Here is a 21,935-nt window from a genome sequence, read left to right as displayed (position 1 = left end):
GGGCTGTTTTGCTGCTTCAGGACCTGGAACAGAAGACTGTGCAGCAGGACAATGATCCAAAACACACCCGCAAGTCCACCTCTGAATGGCTGAAGAAAAACAAAATGAAGACTTTGGGGTGGCCTAGTCAAAGTCCTGACCTGAATCCTATTGAGATGCTGTGGCATGACCTTAAAAAGGCGGTTCATGCTCGAAAACCCTCCAATGTGGCTGAATTACAACAATTCTGCATAGCTGTGTGGACCAAAATTCCTCCACAGCGCTGTAACAGACTCATTGCAAGTTATCGCAAACGCTTGATTGCAGTTGTTACTGCTAAGGGTGGCCCAACCAGTTATTAGGTTTAGGGGGCAAACACTTTTTCACACAGGGCCATGTAGTTTTGGATTTTGTTTGCCCTTAATAATAAAAACCTTCATTTAAAAACTGCATGTTGTGTTCACTTGTGTTATCTTTTACTAATATTTAAATTAGTTTGATGATCTGAAACATTAAAGTGTGACAAACATGCAAAAAAAGAAATCAGGAAGGGGGCCAACACTTTTTCACACCACTGTATATATATATATATTTTTTTTTTGTTTGTTTGTTTGTTTGTTTTTTGTTTTTTTTGTTTACACGCACACTTTATGTATATATTTTCAAACACACATAGTCAACATATGGTATATAAGACAATAAATTATTATTAATTGTAATTAATAAAAAAACTTATTAACAATTATCTTATTAAATATATAAATAATCAGAACTAATAAGCAATAGCTAATCTCCTCCGGTGTTTTCGGAGGCGTGCTGGTTGAGTTTCACCACCGAAGACGAGAGGCAAGCTGAGAGCAATAAATAGAGCAGGAGGAAGTGCAGGCTAGTGTGGGATCTAATCACACAGACAGTGTGAAGTGCTAAGGTATGACGATAGCAGCCTGACGTATGTGCAAAATGAAATACGGCCACATGATGTGGAAAATTTTTGCAGTATGAACTGTGCACAGTACGTACGTTTTCTACATCATTTGCCAAAATCTGCAGCACACATCCAGATCGCACTGCTCGGTCATTGAAGGTCTTATACTATAAGGGATAGTTCACCCACAAAATAAAGATTCTGAAACCTTATGTTGTTCCAAACCTGTGTGACTTACTTTCTTCTGTGGAACACAAAGATATTTGGAAAAATATTTCAGCATTTTTGTACATAAAATTAAAGTCAGTGAAGTTCAATCTTGTTTGGTCCCCAGTGCTTTTCAAAATATCATTATTTTAGGTTCTACTGAAGAAAGTAAGTCATACAAATGTAAAAATAAATAAAATATTGGTCAAAGAAACAGTGAAATGTTATTTTCTATTCCAATACATTTTAAAAAGTATTTATTAACGTTATGGCAAATCTAAATTTTCATTTTGACAGCTTTTTTGTTTTTATCTATTTACAAAAATATTCTTTTAATTTAGTAAAAAAAAAAAAAAATGCGAAAAACAAGTCATATTGATTAATTTTTGTAAGTTAGTAAGTTAACTAAAATGTCGTACCAATTAATTCTTTAAAAATCCTACAATGTGATTTTCTGGATTTTTTTTTTCTCATTTTGTCTCTCATAGTTGAGGTATACCTATGATGAAAATTACAGGCCTCTCTCATCTTTTTAAGTGGGAGAACTTGCACAATTGGTGGCTGACTAAATACTTTTTTGCCCCACTGTATATATATATGCGTTTATGACAATTAACATCACAAGTGTGAAATATAGAGAAAAGGTTGCAATTACAGGATATAAAATAACAACTGCAACATATAAAGTTACAGTTCCAAGAAAAAGCAATTACAATGAATAAAGTCAGATAACGTTAAAATTACCTTTATTTTTTTAACTCTGAGGCAGAAACTGTTTCCATAGGCTATTAATAGCTTCTGCTTAAGAAACTAATGAGGAGAGATAAATATAGATTCAGATAGAAAGAGGAATATGAAATGCAATATGATTGGCCATGTATAAGATATTTCCATCCCCCAAAATCTGCATAATCAGACATAATAATAAAACAGCAAAGATATCCAAAATTGTTTCATATTTTGTCCCAAGGCAGTTATCATCTTGAATGCAGAGGCACCACAGCAATTTCAGAAGCGCACCAAGAGATGGCGCTACTGTGACTCTCACTGACTGAACTGCAAGAACACATGCCAATCACAAAAAAATCCATTCTAGCACTTTCTGCAAGCCAAAGTCAGATCTTCTGGGATCAGATCTTCTTTTGAGACATTCACAAGAAGTAATGTCACAGCAATACCCAGTTATGAAGAATCAATATTAATTCAAAAGCAAAGCAAAAAAATATAGACATTACAAACACAATTTGACCTTTAGTAGATTAAATATTCCCAACATTTTTCATCTTTTAAGAGCAAGAAAGTCATTGGCATTCATTTCAGTAGCCTCTCAGAATTTCCCAAATGTAATACAAAGCAGATCTCAGCCACATTTCTCCAATAATAGCAACAGAGGGATAATAGCCAAGACGAAAAGCTTGGTTTAAACAAAGACGCCACACCTATTAGATTTAAATGCTGCTCCATTGCTCCTGGAAAGATCTTTCACAGCGATGCCGCCGCAGAAAGAGAATGAATGAGCTGACGAGCCCTGAACTTTCATTAGAGCTCCAGGCTGTGAACAAAGCCAGAGACGTATCGGGTGTTGTTCCTCAGTCCAGACTGGTGACTTAACAATCTGAACCCTGGCCCCATAACAATAAAGCAGCGTTTCATGTGCCACCTCTGCACTGCGCAGAATGACCATAGGTGGTCTGAATTGCTATAAGCCTGCATAAATCTCTGTATTATGGGTGGGTAAAAGTGCAGAAGGAAAAGTGAAAACTGAATTTCTGGAGGAAAAACTTTAACAGTCTTTAAGTAGAGAAGTGATGCTTTCCGCACCCTAAATAGCAATCCAAGCACACTCACTCTCTTTTCTGCCCGTGTGTTTACTCATAATTCCTCTTCTATTGTTACGTTGCCTTATCTCTTCTCAAGATTACATGGATCTACGAGGTTTGATCATTAAATAAATCTGTGTAATGAGCGATTCATGCTATTGTGGCAGTTAAATATGATGTTCTACAATTATAATCATGATAATGAAGAACTCTGAGTGACATATACGGGACTATCTTCCATCACATGCTGAGGTTAGTGTGTGAAGTACTTCATGTTGTGTTGGGGGATTTGTTCAACATTCTATGAGGTTTGTGTTAATCGTCTCTCGCTATGACACAAATGAGCTTTGCTTTGAAATCTGGGGTGGTGTAATTAGGAGGACAGATAATTAGGACTCTAATGAAACATGAAATGGGGCTCTGAGGTCTCAGGCCCGCTCTTAGCAGAGGTGCGGCCCAGTCAGGCGCTGTAAAACAGAGTCGGTTCTTGCAGGTAGGATTCCAGAGGAAAGAAGGCAAGCCCCATCCTGCTCACATTCCTGATCTCTCTGCTCTGTTCTGCTATCTCACGGAAAATTCCATTATGATGCAAGATATGAGGAGGAAATTCGGCTAAATTCGCACTGTACTTCAGACTGGATTTTCATATGCTTGACTAAAACGTACATATTTAGATGGTGCAGTGGGGATGCACTAATATTATGGCCGATACTGATATGCTGATCATTATTCTATACATACATTTGTCTAAATAAATTAAAAACAGCAACATCAATCACAGCATTGTAATGTTCAGCATGAAATTAATGCTTATTCATTTTGAGATTGAGAAGAGATTAAATTTAACTGTGCTGTCTTTTTTTTTATTGACTGTAAATAAGCATTAGATGACAGCAAAGATAAACGTAAAAATAGGAGAAATGAGCATGTACAATAAATTAATCAATATTGACTGATCAATTTTCAATATATATATATATATATATATATATATATATATATATATATATATATATATATATATATATATATATGTGTGTGTGTACAGTATATGTATGAAAAATGGATATTTGTTTTGAGATTTGCCATTACATTTAACAGTTTTATTAAATTAGTTTTTTTTTATTTAAATAGCAATAAATGACAGCATTAGTAGTATCATTGAGATAACGTTAATGTTTTTTATTAATATTTTTCATTACTTTTTATTTTTATATTTTCTGTTTTTATTTAATTTTTTAGTAATGTTTTTCATGTATTTTTTTGTCATTTTTTAAATATGTCTATAGTTTTTATTCATTTTTATTTCAGTTTTAGTTATTTTAGTATATCAATATAAACTACATGAAAATGAAAAATGTTGCCTTTGCAACTAGCTGAAAATGTTTTATTTTTTAAAGTTTTTTATATTTTATTTTATTTCAAGTAACAAAATTTGTTTTATGGTTTTAGGTTAGCTAACTATAATAACCCTGATGTCTGAACATGTAAAAATAAGAGAAAATAAGCATCTACAATAAATTATACAAAACTGGCTGATACTGATAAAGTTAATAACTGATGTTGTACCGCTATTTCATGCATCCCTTTACAGTCTACTTCTTCTTCTTTTTCTACAGAATTGCAAAGTCATAAGTGCTTGATCTCACAGCAATGACAATTCAGTACTCGTTTGACAACTTTCATGCTGTTTAGACAAGCACATTTGGAATTATATATCACGCAAAAAAGTACATTTGTTGCTTAGATGTTTTTGACATTGTGTGAAAAAAAGGATTTAATTTAGCTGCATCTCGTCAAAACATGAAATCGGATATTATTTCACTTTCAGCTGTCAAACGTTCAAAGCCTGTTTAGTTGCTGGAAGTTCAAATCAAAACACAAAGATGCACTGGCTCCAATTCAAATGCTGTAAAGGACCACAGGCAACATCAGTCAAATATATTTACCCCTACAAATATTTATTCCTGCTATAAGCCCCCTTATTGTGTTGATTATGGCGGGCCAAACTAATTTGTTCGAAGGGCTATTCGGAAGGCTTGTGTCAACATTTTCACCTGTCACTCATCACCCGGCACCCTGCCTCGCTAAATGATGGCTGCTGGTTCTGGTTCACAGGCTTTTGTAATATCCCAGTCGTTTCTTGTCATATACACGTCTGAACTGTTTGCCCAGCGACAGGCCTCCATTTTAGAGGCAGATTGCATTAGCCATTTAAATCATCATCAGCAATGGGCCTGTCACAGTCCTTCTCTCATTGCCAGCGAATGTCTCCTCCTCTAAAAATGTATTTATCGGGGGAATGTTTTTGGAAGTGCTTATGGCTATTAAATCAGAAGGAAAATGATAACCCTGTCAATGCTGCCGTCATCGTTTTGGGCCCATAGAAAATAAATGTATGAATATTCCAGATCCCATCAAATGAAATCATACACGATGGACGCAGATAGTGGATACAGACATGTAACGCAACACAAGAGAGCTACAGGTCTGAATGTACCACCAGAGATCAGAGTATATGTCGTTTTCAAGTGCCATTCCTTCAGAGGAGCAGGTAATTTTAGACAAGACATGGCTGTCAGCTTTCGATCACGTCAAACAGGAAGCGAGCTTTTCTTATCTACTTCTGAAAATATGAAAATATGAAAATATGCATCCCTCTATATATCTCTCTTCCATGGTGATAAATCTAACGTGTGAGACTGTACGTCTGCTGGCTTTGTAACTCTCTTCTCAGATAAAGCATTGAGTTGCCACCACAGAAAAAAAAAAAAAACAGAGGTAGATTCATAATTTACTTTTCCCGCCAGCTTTATCCCACCTTTGGCATGAAATAAATATGTAAAGCCAGGGGCTGGAGGATCATATTTTCACAGCCTCACTCTGCAGCTAATGTTTCATGCAGATAAGGAACAATTCAAAAATAGTCTGGAAAAGATTAAAAACCATCAATTTAGCTTGACTGACCTTCGGAGTTTTATTCTTTATTGTACTCTGCAATGCTAAACCATTTAATTCCTCTGCCAAATCTACTATTATTAAAATATTTGAGACTATAATGAAAAAAGGCGCAACTGAGCATGACATGTTCAGTGTAAAATTACCAACTTTTTTATTTATTTATTCATTCATTTTGATGAAAAATGTGCATCATGATAATAATTAAAGCTTTTTTATTCGGACATACTGTTGATGAAAATATTGGGATGAAAACAATATTGAAAGATACTAACTATGCACTAACAAATGTGTTTTTAAAAAAGAAGAAACATCTACAAATAAGTTCTTTTTTAAATGGTTGAGGATTGGCATGTTTTTGCAAGCTGAAGCTGAACAGTGAATAAAAACTGGTATAAATTGCAAGCTGAAGCTGAACAGTGAATAAAAACTGGTATAAACTGAAGTGCCTAAATGTTTTACATACAAATATCAAACAGCACAACTTTTTTAACACCGATAATGATAAGAAATGGTACTTAAGCACAAATCATCATATTAGAATGATTTCTGAAGAATCACGTGACACTGAAAACTAGAGTAATGGCTGCTGAAAATTCAGCTTTGCCATCACAGGAAAAAATTACATTTTAAAATATATTAAAACAGAAATCAGTAATTTTAAATTGTAATAACATTTCACAATGAATGAATAAATGGTCCCAAACCTTTGGACAGGAATAGTTTACTCATTTTTGCAGTTTCAACTATTTTCTTTTTTATTCTATAATTTACTTAAACTAAAAACATATCATTTTAGTCTAACAAAAGGACATTTTTTGCATAGATAAAAACTATGGCTAAAAAAAGAAAGACTGTAAAATGAACACTGCTCATATATAACATCACAAACAAACAACAGCTGCTGAAAGTATGTTTCAAGCAGGCTAAAATCAAATCACGCATCCGTATAACAATTCAAACAAACGTTCATTTAAAACCGTATGATAATACCTCTTTTGTTCATTCCGTGACACACAGCTTGAGTCCCATATCCCAGCTGTGGGCTGTTAAATGTAAATGAACTAGCATACAATTGAAATGATCCTCTCAGATACATGACACATGTAACATGTATTTTTCTGATCTTTAAAAGGCAACCTATCATAGTGAACTTGTAAAGAATACTCTGTGCTTGAGGGGGAAAAAATGGTTCTTTCGATCTTGGGTGATGTGGAAGAAAAAGGGAATAGGATGGGGAGAAAAGCATGAAAAGAGGGGGAAAAATAGACTTTGAGGGCTGATCTGGGCTCATCTCTTCTTAAATTACTGTTCAAGTAAACTTGGTTGAAGCTCTGACAGGATTAGACAGATAATCCCATAACACAGATATCGCAGAAGTCACTTCTCTAGGTCCACTGGGGTTCCTGTTAAAGCACACTATATAATCCAGAGCTCACTCCAATTGCATCCTGGAACTAGTAATAATACCAAGAGCGGCCATAAAAGGGAGTTTTACACACCTGGACAAGGAATGCTTTAGAAATTCTCCATGAATATCACCCAAGTCTCGCTCCCCCTATGTGGTCACAGTGCTTCTTTTGAAACTCTTCCCTTTGCACTTAAGTAACTATAGCTGTTTCTTTTAGCTTCACCGGAAATTATTTCTCTGGATTTTTCTTCACACCTTTCTTTTTTCCTTTTATATTAGCACTAGTTTATTTTAGTATCATCTTGGCTGCCCGCAGTGTTCACACATTATGGCCACCGTGGATAAGTGTGACATTTTTTTTGTTGTAATCTGGTGGTCTTTTAGCATTCAAGCAGTGAGGGGTTTTATCACACTTCTGTCCCATAAAATCTCAGCTGTGTGACTGACACATCATTCATTGTGGGTAAAAATAATGGGCTGGATAAGTAATCTTACAAAACTTTTCACAATCTTAGCACCATCTAACTCCACACCATGTTCTGTTAGTTGGTATGATTCGCAACACGTCTGTCATCTATTATTGTAAAAAGCTAAACTGTAAATGTTCTTTTAAGTGCTAAAGTTACAATCCAGTCAATACAACAGAAATCTGCGCAATTGGGAGTTTCGCATATGGCAGGGGTGGTGAACGTCGGTCCTGGAGAGCCGCAGCCCTGCTAAGTTTTGCTTCAACCCTAATCAAACACACCTGAACAAGCTAATCAAGGTCTGAACGGTTACTAGGGAGCTACAGGCAGGTGAGTTTTAATTAGGGTTGGAGCTGATCTCTGCAGGGCTGCGGCTCTCCAGGACCGGAGTTCGCCACCCCTGGCATATGGCAATAAGCTTCCTTATGCAGACTCATTTTCAATTGACCAACAAAAAAGTTGTTTGGTTTGACAGTGAATTTTGAGACAATAGAAAATTGGCCTTTTTTTTTTCTTTCTTATGTTGAACACCAAAAAGATATATGAAGAATGTGAAGAATTTGAAGAACAGCTGATGACATCCATCGACTTCCATAGTACAATCGCTACCATCGACTGTTTGGTTACCAACATTCTTCAGAATGTCTTTGTTTCTGTTCACCAGAAGATAGGAACTCGTACAGATTTGGAAGAATTTTCATTTTTGAGTGAACTATCCCTTTAAGACAGCAGCAAATCAAAGGCATGTTTGCACAATGTGAAGTCACTGCGTTAACTAATAAAGTCCTAGATACCGACTGTCCTCATATTCCTCTCAATGTTTTGTCTGTCGCTACAGTTTGCCAATCCAAATTAGTTTCCATTGAGCCTTTTTTGCGCAACGCTCACAGGGTTCTGTTTAATCTAGACATGCTTGGCACCCTAATCAGAGTCCCATTATTTCTGCAGGTACCAGGGAAATGAAAATATCTGAGAGATTGTTATGAGGCATTGACAGGTGTTGGGTAAATTCATGAAAAGGTCTGACAAAACTTTAGAACTCCAGTAAAACTTTAATTCCCTTTCTGCCCGTTACTACAAAAGGAACGATAGATTAAACTGATTGACAACTTCAAAAATTACCTCTACTGACGAACAGTTCTGAGAACTAAAATATGAAATTAAATCGTAATGCCTGCTAAGTTTTTATTCTTATTAAATCTCATTACATTTGTAGTCTCTTTCAACTCAACACAGATAGATAAGCTAAGTACAACTGAAGCCATTTAAAGGTGAAATCGCTCATTTCTGCAAAAACGTAACGTTTAATTCATTCAAGCCGAATTTCAAATAAAATGGCTGTTTAAGCCATAATAATAACAAACTGTTGAGTTAGAGCTACTATGCTTAGATGTATAGTTTTCTCTGCATATCAAGTTGAGAAATCTTTTTAACATTGAAACAACTGCACAAATAACATTTAAATACTATAAATTGTAACTATAATTTGCAAATAATACAAATATACAAATATAGCACTACGGTTGGTCTCGCTCTCGGCTCATAATTAGAAATGCTTAAAATACACACAAGAAAACCTTAAATGAAGAAAACCTAAGAGCATCTATTCTCCAAAAGAATAAGGCTTCAGGATCAAACACACACTGTGAATATTGACTTCATGGTGTTCTAATCCTATTCTAAACCAGCCTGATTTCATCCAAAATTACTTTCTGTTCTATCCCACAAGGCACTGGGCTTTATTACCACTTAGATCGGTTCTGGCTGTCCAGCTCCCACACAATTGTCTCTGATCAAAACTTTTCTTCTTAACTTTTACGCTGTAGCTTCTAGCAGTGAAAAAGCAATAAATTCTGGATTTAATTATGCAATACACTCTAGGATGTGAAGATGCTGTTAAAATATTCTCCTTCGCTTGAACGTCGAATTAAACAAGGCCCACAAATTCCTGTGGCTCTGAGCGGAGCTGCATTTCTGAGGACGGCGCTTCAACCTGCAACCTGTGTGAAGCGTGCACTGTCTCGTCCACAGAGGGCTGCACTCTGTTCTAATCAGGCCCTCCAGCTGTTCTTTCCTTGGCAAGGCTTAAGTTACCATAGTGATGGTGACGAGGGTTCCAAAGAGTTTTTACGGAACACCCGGAATTTAGCTCATGGAACAGGCAAGCACAAGCTCACGGAAGGCAGCTCTAAAAGTGGGTGGAGTGCTTTTGGCAAGCCGTTCTGCCTCGCACGGGGACGCCTGCGCTCCTCTTAACGGCAAGCGGATAATCATGCAAAATGTCTTCAAGCAAAGCCAACTTGCACACCTTGTGTTTTGGGGGGCATTTTGTCAGTTTCTGCTCAAGACAGACAGTAGCATGCAGAATATGTAGACTTTAGGATTTCGCTGATGGTCTGAAGCACCCGCAGTGAGCCGGGGAGTCAGTGAGTTGGTACTAATGTGTTGATTGGGCCAAAAGTGAGGCTGAGAGAAAAGAGCATTTTGATGATGGCCTGCTGGGATGCCAGCCCTCCACTGTTATTACCCAGCTTTTAATTACAGCGTGTCAGGAAGAGGGGCGGAAAAGCACTGGTTTCTCATGTCTAATGAAGGGGACCATGCGCATGAGATGCTCAGGGCATTCTCACAAAACACGAGGCGGGATGGAAAATATATATGCATTCAATGTGTTCCTCCATTAAAGAAAATGGGAAAAGGGCATATTTCTGCATATATATATATATATATATATATAAGTTTAGAAACTATAGGCCCATTTACACCTGTAGATTCGGGGATCGGATAATGCTTGACTACATTAAAAGATGCACTGTGGTGGGCACCAATAGCCTCATGGTTTTTTCGCCGACATACAGCACAACTGCGCTCTCGGCGACCCAAGTTCGAACCCCATCTTGTTGTCCTTTGCCGATCCCCTTCCCCTCTCTCTCTCTACCCAATGATTTCCTGCCTACTCTATACTGTCCTGTTCAAATAAAGGCATAACAAGCCCATAATAATAAAAAAAGACCACTGTGATCAGATCACTCAAAACAAATTTGGAGGTGGTCAGGGTTAGATTCCGACCACATGCATTTTCGTTATCCACATTCAGCTACATAAATAATATGTAGTAAGAGTTATACTGGAAATAACATATGTTGCTTTAATGAAAGTGTAAGCGCTGTTGCGGGTGGCTTTTTATTTTATTTCTGCTCTCGCAATGTGAAAGACAACAGACAGTTGCAATTTGTTCACCCGATTTAATCAACAGCATCCAATTATTTCATTCTGAAGTGCTACAGGAGAATCTTGCACATTCACTGGCATCAGAAAATCACAAACGTGGAGGTGCAAAGACGAGTTGGAAACACGAGGAACACTGTACAACTCATCATGGAGAGGAAGCTCAGCCTGTTTGGACATATCTGCAGGATGGAGGACAAGCGACTGGTGAAGTGTGTGGTGTTTGGGATCATGGATGGACGGACACGGAGAGGAAGACCGAGTAGGGAGTGGTTGGATGACATCAAAGAATGGTGTCAGAGGGACATCCACTCTCTTAGCAGGATGGCACAGGACCGTGCACAGTGGAAATGGAGCGTCAGACGGGCATTGGACACCAACGGGCGTGAGCCCATGGAATGATGGATGGGATGGATGGATCCAATTATTTATCTACTTACGTCACTGGAATCTTATTACTTTCCCCACATTTTCTTTCTTTTTATTCACTTTTAATTCCTAATTATTTCCTTTACTGAGAGGCTCATTCAGAAAAGAAAAGCAAGAAATAATGGGAAGATTTTTGAATTATTAATCAATGTTTTGAACAAAACAAAAAAATTTCACTAAACAGATATCTATCTGCCTGTTAATGTGTAAAGGGGGTCTATGAGGGCCTGTATGCAGCATGAATCTTAGTGGGACAATTTTTGCAAAAGTCCCAATGTGATAAGTACTGTACCTCAGTCCCCTAGAATAATTCGCAAAATATTAACAACTAAACTAAGCTAAGCTAACTAAACTAAGACTCATCTGATGCTGTGAAACCTTGTAATGTTTGAAAACACAACCCACTGTAACTAACGTGACTTGAGTAATTGTCCTATGCAAACAAATCTCAATCGTCTCTATACATTCATGCAATCACACATACACACACCTCCTCTCGGACAAATCACATTCACAGTCAGCGTTATGCGAATACAGCTTATTCGCATTCCAATGGCGATGCCTCGAATTTGCATCCAAACCAGGAATGTAATATTTATGCTGTAAAATAATGCTACTCTTCATTGTCAATTTGCTTGGACATAAAAGTACATTAGATGGCTGCCGCATTCCAGCTTGGGCAAGTCAGAACAGACTCGGGCGATGAGAAGCCGCATTCCCATCAGCAATGGAGATGAACTGAGAGAAAGCAGTTTACGGCATACGTCGCCTATAGGGAAGCCCCCACCTTTCTTAAGTTATACAAGTGGTTACATTTATTCCAAAGCATCTTTGCCAAGAATTACAGGTTAATATGTCTAATAGCAGTGGGAAGGTGAAGCACACGGACTTGTTTTATGTGTCAAAGGATACTTTCTAATCATGGCTTTCATGTCATAGTGTGCAAGCCGGAGGTTTTCGCATGAGCAGAGCAGAGAACCACAATACAGCTGCATTCCTCCATGCATGAGTCAGACGTGGGGGAAACGTGATGCATTCGAGTCTTTAAACCGATCAGTATTCATGCTCTCATAGGAGAGAGAAAAGAGAAAAGGTAGATTCTGAGGTAGATGGAGCGATCTAGCATTCTCTGGAGTTGCACACGCACACATATACAGGGAAAGAACGAGAGAATTAATACATTCCTGGGCGCGTTGAGACAGATTTGCCGCCTACAGGGAAGAGGCTACTGTAATCCAGCACCATTGTGTGTTTGTGCGTGTGTGTCTGTTTGATGGGGGTCAGAAAAGCAGAACTCTGCCCTGTCCTGGAGTATCAAAGTAATACAGCCAGGTATATTACACATGCTTGGTTTGTTGACCAATAGGTCATCTCTTCCCCAGTGCCACAGCACAATCTCGTTGCATTGACAATAAAACTGATCTGAGTCTATTGCTGTTTCACCTCATCATTAAATTGTCTCTTTTAACCTGAATGCACATGCACATGTCTCTGATTTAATTAAAAATTCAAATCAATAATCAAATTAACTTGAGGTAACAAAAAGGTATACTTAAACGATTATTTTGGGTTGGTTTGTTGTTTGTCAGTAGAGAAACCTTGATGCATTGATTGCAAGCAACTTTTTTCCTATTGCAATAAATATAATAAAAAATAAATATAAGATTGTATTTATAATATTCTTTATGTTTAAAAATATTTAAAATAAATTACTTACTTTTAAATATATATATTTAAAAGTAAGTAATTTATTTTACATATTTTTAAACAAACTTTTTAAAAAAAGATATATATACATCTCAACCCAGTCTCATAAAAATACGTACCTCTGGGTACTTTTCTGCAACACCGTATTTACGTACCTAACTGCACGTTTTGCCGCACTTTCAAAGAGAAATGTCCACTGAGTAGCGCTAAAACACAGGTTGAATACGTCATCCCTGGCACGTTTTTATTACGTTGATATTGATACGTATTGCTGTGTTTTTATTACGTTTCTTCAGGTACGTATTGTGGCGATTCAGAATTCAAATATCCGGGGATTGTCGCTAAAAGTTAATGGTTTATCGTGTTGGAAATATGCCCTACACCAAACCCAACCCTAAACCTACCCGATAGTGTTAACAAATGCAAAACTGATATAAAAACAAAATTTTTTGATGCAACCGTGCCATTTTAATTTCCTTATATGCAGATTTGAACTGTTTTGTCGAACCGTAGTTACACGGGATTCAAACCGGAGCTCCTCACCTCTTAAGTATGTCTCCGTACTCCGCGAGCTACCGAACAAACCTATCGTCTATGAAAACCCATTAATATGAAGCTGGATATGTGCGGTGCTAACATTCAAAAGCATCAGTTTTCAAATCTCCCAGCATATTAAAAATGTTTTGAAGTCACAACATAATACTCTTCAAGTAATTGTGCGAAAATTACGCTTTATTAATCGAAACTCTGTAAATCATACTTTGTGTGAAAATAAGTCTCATAAAAATATGTACCTCTGGGTACTTTTCTGCAACACCGTATTTACGTACCTAACTGCACGTTTTGCCGCACTTTCAAAGAGAAATGTCCACTGAGTAGCGCTAAAACACAGGTTGAATACGTCATCCCTGGCACGTTTTTATTACGTTGATATTGATACGTATTGCTGTGTTTTTATTACGTTTCTTCAGGTACGTATTGTGGCGATTCAGAATTCAAATATCCGGGGATTGTCGCTAAAAGTTAATGGTTTATCGTGTTGGAAATATGCCCTACACCAAACCCAACCCTAAACCTACCCGATAGTGTTAACAAATGCAAAACTGATATAAAAACAAAATTTTTTGATGCAACCGTGCCATTTTAATTTCCTTATATGCAGATTTGAACTGTTTTGTCGAACCGTAGTTACACGGGATTCAAACCGGAGCTCCTCACCTCTTAAGTATGTCTCCGTACTCCGCGAGCTACCGAACAAACCTATCGTCTATGAAAACCCATTAATATGAAGCTGGATATGTGCGGTGCTAACATTCAAAAGCATCAGTTTTCAAATCTCCCAGCATATTAAAAATGTTTTGAAGTCACAACATAATACTCTTCAAGTAATTGTGCGAAAATTACGCTTTATTAATCGAAACTCTGTAAATCATACTTTGTATGAAAATAATTTAAAAGGTGTCGGAGTTTTACTGCCTCTAGTATTAATTTATTTTGGAAACTGCAGTGATATGTACTTATTGGTACGTATTTCGCGCGAAAAAGTGCCCCCAGGTACGTTTTTGCCATGAGACTGGGTAGATATATATATATATAACATCAAATTTAAAATAAAATATTTACTTAACTACTTTTAAAAATATTTTACAAATATTTAAAAAAAAAACTAATTATATATGCTTTAAAAAAAAATTCAAAACATTAACGTGGTATCCATTCTAGTGTATATAAGATTTAAGATGGGGACAGAATGAGTGATTTCTACAGCTGATTGAATGGACAAATACTTGGGGACAAAGACTTTATGCTCAAACAGCAGGGAGGATGTTTGCCTTTAACCTCCATTGACACAGCTTTTGTTTTCCGCCAAAGTTTGACTTGGGTCAGTTAAACTACTGACTACTGGTTTCTTTGTTTTTTCTTTGGGTTCTGACCAGGTGCTTGCATTGTACTTTTAAGAATAATGCAGTGGCCTTTAGAGCAAACAGTGGGGAACAAAAGTCTAACACAAAACAGGAACATTTCACTAATCCAATTTGATAAATGTTTTTCCAATATAAATCATCACAAACTGATACAAATGTTTTAGAATTTCAATGTTGTCTTCACTTTTAGGATTTGGGGTTGGTACAATTTTAATGTTTTTAAAACCATCTCTTATGCTCACCAAGGGTGAATGTATGTACTTGTGTAATATGGTGAAATATCATTACAATTTAAAACAACTCCATTTCAATACATTTTAAAATGTAAAAACTGCAGTTTTCAGTATCACGTGAGTCTTCAGAAATCATTCTAATATGCTGATTTGGTGCTCAGTTATTATCAATGTTGAAAACAGAGGCTCCCCCTCTGATGTAGAGTTCCTTAGGGTCAAGAACAGACAGAGAGAAAGAATGGGTGGTCACTGCATGCTCAGACAGCTCTGCAAACTCCTCATACAGATTCATAATCTACAAAAAAAAACAAAAAACAAATGAAATGAAATGAGCTTTTATTTTCTTTTTAGAAGTGGTCAGCGCTGAACATGAATCTAGCTTTAGAGAAACCGGGAAACTGACCTTCTGCAATACTTCAAAGGCATCACACAACACTATATAGTGGGGACTGGGTCAAACTATTGAGTGCCACATCCTCTTTTGCAGGCATTTGCAAAGTTTCCCTATTATAGGCATGTGTTTTATTGACTACACCATTTCCAGAAGCTGCCCTAATTAACTACCACATCAGTGTCTGTATCAGCTTGCAAATTTAGGAGATTACACATGGCAAGCGAGACAAAATCCTACAAAACACACACGGCTCTCAAAATGTGCCACATGAAATAATATTCCCAGGTGATTGTGAGAATTAGTCCTAAGGAATTCCATCAGATCTGTAATCAGTCAAACCCCCGCTGCTTCCTACCCACATGCCCATTGTCTTGTTTCGAATGCCTATAGAAATCAACAGGAGGGGTGGGGCATTCCTGCTCCTGTTCAGACTTGAGCTCATCGCACATTGCAAAAAACATGCTGTTTTTGTGATACAATGCGAAGGAAGTTTCAGCTATAAATACTAAAGTCTGCGGCTGTATGTCATGTCAGCACAGGTAATGGTACTGTTAAAAACATGGGAAAGAACGGATGTATACTGAAACATGACTTTAATGTATTTTAGAGTAAAAATGAATGAATATATATGCAGAAATGTGCCAAAGGACAACAATAAAAAACCTAAACCCATAATACAATAAGAATTATCACTGAATGCTATGCAAGCTATGCTTTAGCAGTCAAATTGAACTTAAATTATTTTGAGATTAATAAGCAAGCAGAGTGCAGTACGCAAACCAAAACATCAAACTTAAATTATACTATAAATCCACATTTTACTTACAGAGTTTGTGGCACTAGGTGTGGTTCAGATTTATGATACGAAGGGGTGCGGTTTACAAAAAACGGCTAATTCCTATTGGTCGCTGCCTGCTGGTGTAACAGCGCTACCTGAAGCAGGTAGGCAAATAAAGACAGACCTGAGAAAGAGGATCACACTGCTGCTCATCACGACAGGACGCACATTAGTTCCAACTAAAAACGTTCAAGATCTTCATACTAAAAGTTTAGGCCTTTTAATTTTTGCATGGTTTAACAGAAAACTATTTCTGACTTTTTGTTTCTTTAGCACCAATTTGGATCTAACGCCACGAGCAAGGTGAGTGTGTGGTCAAAATCAAGGTGGGTAACATTTAACAGCAGTTGTCTTGAACTGAAAATATTTTAAAATATTGTGTGGATTTCTTTTCAAGTGTTTCTACATTCAACTTGGCGATAATGATGTTAAAAAGACAAACTAAAAAGTAGTTTAAAGTATATAAATATATTACAACTTCAATTTTGATTGTGTGCATGCAAGTACTGAAACGTGTGGAAAACCCCCCTCTCAAACATACAAGCATGTGGGGGGGGGGTTTAGGGTTGAGTTACACTGTGTTGGGAGGCAAAATGCAGAGTTTTCTGTGGTTGGCAAAGCAAACAGGCCTCTTACCTGTATGACCTACAGGCACGGAGGGAGAGACAGGTTTGGGCTCGCTGAAGGGAGAGGCCAAGACACAGAGTACATTCTCTCACACTCTCTGAACACAACAACAGCCTTCGCAATGGAACATTTTGAACCTGCACAACAAAATAGTATCAATTAGAAATGGAATTTGAAATTTCAATGTTCAAAATTTGAATGTACAGTGTTTTTAAATGGACAGTGTGCTTATGTTGTGTCATCCTTCAAACAGGTACAGACGTGCTGCGGAAGCCGAAAAGTGGTTTTATCTGCTCTGTGAATTCTATCCTTCATTCCACCGGAGTCTGTGTAGCTGTCCAATCAGATTTCAGTGGTGTGAAGTGTAGGAGACATGGAAAGAGCACTTTTTCCACAAGCTGCAAAGGTTGTTTTCATGGGCTTAACAGAAAAACAGCACAGATGCGAGGTGAAACGCATGTCAAGAACACAATTACAAGTTTTCAAAGGCATGCATGTCTAGTTTTGCGTTGTAGTATAATTTGCCATGTGCTTTCATGCTTGCACGGATCAATGCAGGCTGTGACAGTTGCATGCTAAACACTGTGAATGTTAATCCCCCGCTGTCCTATTATGCATTTAAGTTCAGTGTATCTAAGCATCTATGTAAAGCGTCGTACCTCACCCTGCCCTTTAGCGCACCGCTCCAGCTCCACACAACATGGCATGTTTGTTCATTTGCTGTTGTGGAGAGAGCCGAGGCGGGCTGAGTACACACACACCCACACATACAAGATTCACAAAGCCTGCCAAAATGTATTTATGTATGCTGGTTCAGCCTTTATCCTCTCAACCCACACTAATAAACTCACTTTACAAAATGTGTTTGTGTGAATTGCTTAATACTGACAAGAAACCACTACAATAAAACATAACCCTTACTCATTCACTTGGCATTTGGAATATGAGTGTTGCATTCGATGAATTTCAATTAGTCCACCAAACATGTGACCTGCTCTTTTCATGCATATGGTGAGGTTGAGACGATGTTAATGTTGGAAATGATTTCACACAAAGCCAAGCTGAGGTGAAGCGAGTTCAAAGCAAGGCAAGTACAGAGCGAGACACCCTCAGCTTTACAGAGTTCATCAACATTCAATGCATATATATATATATAGGCAGACACAGTATATATAATCAAACCTTTTTTAATATGCCTATTAAATACAAACAGCTTTTTAAAGCATAAAATGCTCAAACATTTTTCAAAAGAACTATATTTCACTAAAATCTTATATAAACACTCAAAGTTAACAGGAGCGTGTAGCAAGCAACAAGCTTAAATAATTACAGATATCCAGTCAACATATTTTACTCAGAGCATCAAAAATAAACAAACAAAAATTACCAAGAAACCTCTCAAAAATATTTTATTTTTATTTTCATATATACAAAGTTATCTCGTGAAACTCTAGATGGCGCAGGCCGATTAATCTGATATAATCACATCATCATTCACATGGCGCAGTGGCTGACTGGTTTCTTTTCACATCAGCAGCCAATAAGCTTGCTGCTCAACATTCAAATACTTGTTTAATGCTTCCTATAGCAGTTGCAGCGCGCTTCATAAACCCTCCACCTTCCCCAGCTCCACCTGTATTGATTTACTATGAGGTGATTTCATGTGTTATATGTGCAGCAGCAGTATTTCCTACATGCTCACAGCATCAGGTCTATGGATGTATTTACAGTAGAAAGTCTCGCTACTTGCTCTGACGCTGCAGCCTAGATCTATTCCGCCAAGACCAAACACATTAACATGAATATTATCATGCAAAACTCTCAGAAAGTTGTCATGACAGAAATATAGATTTGTGTGTGTGAGAGAGATTTTATTATTTTGTTGTATTATTATTATTCTAGGAGTTTCTGAGATACTTTAATCAATAGAAACTCTAAGATGTAAAAACAGCATTCTGTAAAAAACAGTGTGAAAGTATAAAAATGTAACCTGTCTCGAGCAAATATTATTCTTATGGCTGAAAATATTGCTTTGTGCTAAATTCACATTCATAGTGGTTTATTTTTAATTAAAATCCCCAAAGAAGAAAAAAAAGTCAAAGAGGATAAGGAGAAATGGCAAGGAGACCTTGCTGAAGACCTTGACTATATCAGACCATGGTGATCGCAGCCTCCAGCACTGGCTGTTCCTTCAGCAAAAACCGGCCAAACAAAGCCATTGTCCAGAGAACAGAACCGATTGTTTAGTTTCAAATTTCACACTTGATGACTCATGATTCCAGATGATTTGAAAATAAAGACAGACCAAGAGATGTAACGGCCATCTCCAAGATTTCAGTTACAATGCTAGCATCGATGCTCAGCTTCTTCCTCCTCTTCCTCAGCCCAAATTTTGCTGATGATACAGGTGAGTGGAGATGGCTTGCAGCAGATGTAAATAAACAGACACAAAGTTCTGACTGACTGATCCACCTGCTGTGTGGTATTGACATGAGAGGATGGTTTATTCGCTGAAGGTGACAGTGATAGAGGGGGGAAATATGTCTCTCCTATCACACATCCCCATTAATTGATTACACCTCTTCTCTGCGAATATCACGCGCCTGCCTCTCCCATGATATTCACAGCTGTTCTATACATTCCTCAAAGGATGGTATCAGCTGCAGTCATAGCAGCTGCCATAAAGACTGTCAAGCGTGACACAGGTAGCTTAAACCTAGAATGGTTCAGGCATAGATATACATACGTAGCTGCCTCATTAGCAACTGTTTCTATGGGCCGCAATATGTAAGCAATCCTCCATTTTTGGAACGGTCTGCGAACCTTTGAGCGCATTGACTGTGTGTGTCTACAACAGCAAGTTATACGCTCGTATATGTTTGAGTACGCATTGATAATTATGGTGAATGAGTCAAGTTGACCATTCCAAAAGAGCGGTCGAATAGGGAATCTTTACATATCTATGGGTTCAGGCACAATTGTATATATACTGTATGTCATATATGTGTTGGAGAGAGGGGTGGGATGGTTACATGACAAATTATTACATTACCGGACATTTTTTAATTGTACTGCATCTCAACAATGCCTATTTTAATTGATCTGTTGAATAAATAATTTATAACAATGGAGGACATGGTCACAAGTATCATGTTATTAATACAGCAAGTTAAAATAACTTCTTTAAAAAAAACATGTCTTAAAATAATACAGCTAAAATTGTACTTGTAAGGATAAGTATACACAGAGGAAAACCTTACTACTATTAGTGTAGCAGGGAGACAGTGCCAAATTAGACAACTTCAAGCTGTTGTCCGTTGTAGACATTGCTATCTGTCAAGCAGGTAACGTTATTATTGCTAACATAGCGGACCCATCGGAAAAATACATCGGCATCATCTGTATTAAAGAGAAAATAATCACTTTATCTGACGTTTAAGTGAATATAATAGCCTTGACAGCCGAGTTCCATAACTATTGACTTTGTTCTCGCTCACCGTAGGTGATGCAGGGTTAGCAGGTTTTCGCAACAAAACCCGGCCAATTGCTACTCAAACTAGCCCAATCGTGTTTCGATGGGGGTGCCCTGGTAAAAATCGCGTTCCGGGCAGTAAAATACACGTTTTTCAACGGGGTTTGTCCGGCAAAATTCACATTACAGGGGCTAAATATCATTTTATTGGGGTCGCTTCAACCTGCGGACATGAAAAACAACCCATGGCAACAGCGTTAGTAGCCCAATTGGCAACACTGAGGTGATGTAAAAGAGAAAAGCAGGCATTTGGACCAAAGCACTGTGAGGAGAGAGAGGGGGAGACTCAAAATGTTTCTAAACTTAAAACGCATTTTTGCACCGTTTGCGTTTGTGTTGCTTTACTACTTACATTTAAAGTATAAAACATAGTTATTTGCAATACACAGCGTGGTTTTTAATCATATTTTTAGGGGGGACAACCCTCAGATGGGGGGGGTCCTGTTCCCCCCGACGCCCCCGGGATTTCCGCCTATGGAAACTCTAGACGGCATAGGCTGATGGGTCCCTAACGCAAACTGATGATATTCACAGCGTTAAACTACATGGCACAAGCTGATTAGTTAATGTTTCATACGCAGCCAGTGAGCTTGCTGCTTTACATTTAAATGGCTGGTTAGCATCCACCAGAGCATTTCGCAGCATGCTTTCACAGTTCCTCTGAAACCCTCCACCTTCCCCAGCTCCACCCGTTTAGATCTGCTACAGGTTATTATATATGCTATTTGTGCAGCAGCAGTAATACTCACTGCACTGTATCAGCGTATGTACTGGCAGTAGCAAGTTCCTGTACTTGCTTTGCAGCAGCAGCAATAATCTGCAACAACAACAATAACCAACAGCAGCAATTTAGCAGCGTAGCAGATCTATTCCGCCAAGACCAAATACATTAACATTGTCATATCCATTACCATGTTAAAATCTTCAGAAAGTTGTCATGATAGAACTATTTTTATTCAGTGGCAGAAACAGGCTTCTATACATAAGAGGCTTTTTCAAAAGCATAAAAAAAATAAATTACCTCAGTTTCGAACTATTCATCTAACATTCAAAAAACATTCATATTCACAACCAAGTGTACATCAGAATATAACTGCACACATTTCCATATCAAAAACTAGAGGTGTGGTTACTCATTTCACACAAAACGATTAGTCAATCAAAACAGAGCTGATTTACATATTCAAGAATGGTCATGTTAAACGAAATTACAACTTTCTGGTGCAAAAAGACTAACATTAGGAGGGGAAAAAAC

The 21,935-nt window shown here is 37.5% G+C and overlaps 2 long non-coding RNA genes across 2 annotated transcripts in view; one reads left to right on the top strand and one right to left on the bottom strand.

Annotated features, from left to right (window-relative positions):
- The first annotated feature begins 16,616 nt into the window (after positions 1–16,616).
- Positions 16,617–18,004, top strand: LOC107594011 (uncharacterized). Its single transcript, XR_001610136.1, has 2 exons — positions 16,617–16,824; positions 17,402–18,004. It is a non-coding gene; the product is annotated as an uncharacterized lncRNA (long non-coding RNA).
- A 2,434-nt stretch (positions 18,005–20,438) lies between these two features.
- Positions 20,439–21,935, bottom strand: part of LOC107594009 (uncharacterized) — an 18,190-nt gene continuing 16,693 nt past the window's right edge. The window contains exon 5 of the long non-coding RNA XR_001610134.1: positions 20,439–21,497. This is a non-coding gene — a long non-coding RNA (uncharacterized lncRNA). The remainder of the gene's footprint in view (positions 21,498–21,935) is intronic.

This window comes from Sinocyclocheilus grahami, unplaced genomic scaffold, assembly GCF_001515645.1.
Source record: "Sinocyclocheilus grahami isolate Dianchi unplaced genomic scaffold, SAMN03320097.WGS_v1.1 scaffold178.1, whole genome shotgun sequence".
NCBI classification, from domain to species: domain Eukaryota; kingdom Metazoa; phylum Chordata; class Actinopteri; order Cypriniformes; family Cyprinidae; genus Sinocyclocheilus; species Sinocyclocheilus grahami.
Note: the sequence above shows the minus strand (reverse complement) of the source record. Positions and strands in the feature narration are given on the sequence as shown.